Source organism: Aplysia californica, unplaced genomic scaffold (genome assembly GCF_000002075.1).
Source record: "Aplysia californica isolate F4 #8 unplaced genomic scaffold, AplCal3.0 scaffold00379, whole genome shotgun sequence".
In the NCBI taxonomy this organism is placed as follows: Eukaryota; Metazoa; Mollusca; class Gastropoda; order Aplysiida; family Aplysiidae; genus Aplysia; species Aplysia californica.
The window spans coordinates 299,053-301,279 of NW_004797649.1; positions in this window are offsets into that span (position 1 = coordinate 299,053).

The following is a 2,227-nucleotide window of genomic DNA, read 5'->3' on the forward strand; positions in this document are numbered from 1 at the left end:
GTGTGTGTGTGTGCGTGTGTGTGTGTGTGTGAGTGTGTGTGTGTGTGTGTGTGTGTGTGTGTGTGTGTGTGTGTGTGTGTGTGTGTGTGTGTGTGTGTGTGTGTGTGTGCAAACGTACACGTATATATGTTTTCAAATAATACGATTTTTCCATACGCGGACAGTGAACTGCGATGACGTTATGTACTGAAATTCAAGTAAACAGATCGGTAGACAAAACAGCTGGCTTTACCAAGGTTATGAAAGAGCAGCGAGCCGTGGCGTGGTAAATCAAGGCCTCGCGATGGATATCACTGCAAATTCAATGTTCGCGAGTGTGATATAATTTAAGGTTTTGGCGAATCGCCAAGTTTGCAGAGCATAGAGATGACATGAAATGGAAGTTTTCTTTCGAGAATTTTGTTTTGTTTACTACAGAGCGCAAACCATCCATTGTTTGCGACGTCATAAAATAAACTACGCTACCTCCAAATTACAAGGTTCCATCTGACATTTTGGCCGTTTTGAGTTACTAAGACCATGAGGTTAGAAACTAAATTTTAAGGTTCTATCTGCTCTATCAAAATAGTTAGATTGTTCGGAGTCGTTAGCAAGATATTCAAATGCATTCGAAAAAGATTGAAAAAGTGTGGAACTCAAATTCTTTAATAACGTCTCATTTCTCAAACATAGGTACTGAGCAGATAGAACTTTGTAATTCTGAGATATCGTTAAATAGTAACGTCTCGTGGAGATCGTGTGGTTGGTTCGAGAGTAGACATGTTCTAGACTACTTACGTGGTTTGCTTATTAATTATAGATCTAAGTCAAATGTGTCATGAAGCTGGGGACCCTAGCGCTCGTCAATATTTGGGCATGTGAAGTTTTTAGTATCATCGGAGATCTTGTATAACAAGATAGTTCACACCTCTCTTTGAGCCAATGAAAAAAGTGTCCTAAAAAATCGGTGGCGCCCTTTTCGAAAAAGTGCGGACCTTGCGAGCAGAGTTACCCTACTTGTGTGAAAAGCAATAAAAGCGAAACTAACAAACTGTGCTATTCCTATTTTCTTCAGCAGAAACGAGAGAGAGTTCCAAAACAAAGACTGCAGCGCCGTCTAAATCAAAGCGTGGACTTCCACGGACGATTTTGGCTAAGTGAACAATCTTGTTATGTACGATTTTTGGTATTATTTTAAACTTAAAGCTTGTTAATTTACTATCTATCATTCGATGAAAACAAAATAAACCATTTATCTTGAACAGGACTTCGAGAAATATGTTAATAAAAGAGGTGGGGGTCGAGTTGTTTCAGAAGTATAATCAGGGAGAAAATGGCCACCAAAGTTTGTTGACTTCCACAGTTTGAGAGTCCTTGGAAACTGAATGTTTATATATTTTGTTCTTTTAATTTTTAAATGTTTTTCAGTAAAAACTATCAAAGAAATGTGTTTTTAAATGGGCATAAAAGGTGTTGAACCAAAATACAAAAAATCGATAAAAATTACCGAACCGGGCGGGAAATGACTTTAATTTCATTATTTTGACGAGCGCCTGATTTCACCACGATGCTTCTCAAATATCTTTGCCATTAGATGGCACCTTCCATTACTTTTAAACTGAAACGACCTCCGTTCTTTTGAAAAAAACCGCAAGGGGGAGTAGGAAGTGGTTGTTTCGTTTGTAAGGATGATAGGTCTTGAACAGGTTGCTATTAAAGCAGGCTCGACTGGTAAAATTATATTACGATTATTAGAAGACAGGCAAGGCGAACGACAAAAAGGGGAGTAATACCGATTATTATTTTTCACTTCCTGTATTACACAATAATATAATGGTGTTCGGAGAAAGCGCAGCTATGTCCCTTGGAGAAGATTTTCATTGTATTCCTGTCCCAGACCCGATGACAATAATTAATTAGGCCAGTAAAAGAACTCAGCGAATAGAGCATCAATTCTTTCTTTACTTAACTCGGACCAACGACTTACCATGGTTAAACAAACAGTACAGCTACTTAGCTCAGTGTGTTAAGGACGATTGTTGTCATGCTCAGAAACACTGCTTTAAGTGTGTGGCATTTCGAACTAAAATCCTCTTTCTCTCTCTAAATTACATTTTGATTAGAAAACTGCTCTCTCTCTCTCTCTCTCTCTCTCTCTCTCTCTCTCTCTCTCTCTCTCACTCTCTCACTCTCTCTCGCTCTCTCACCCTCTCTCTAGCTCTTTCTCTCCTCCCCCTCTCTCTCTCTC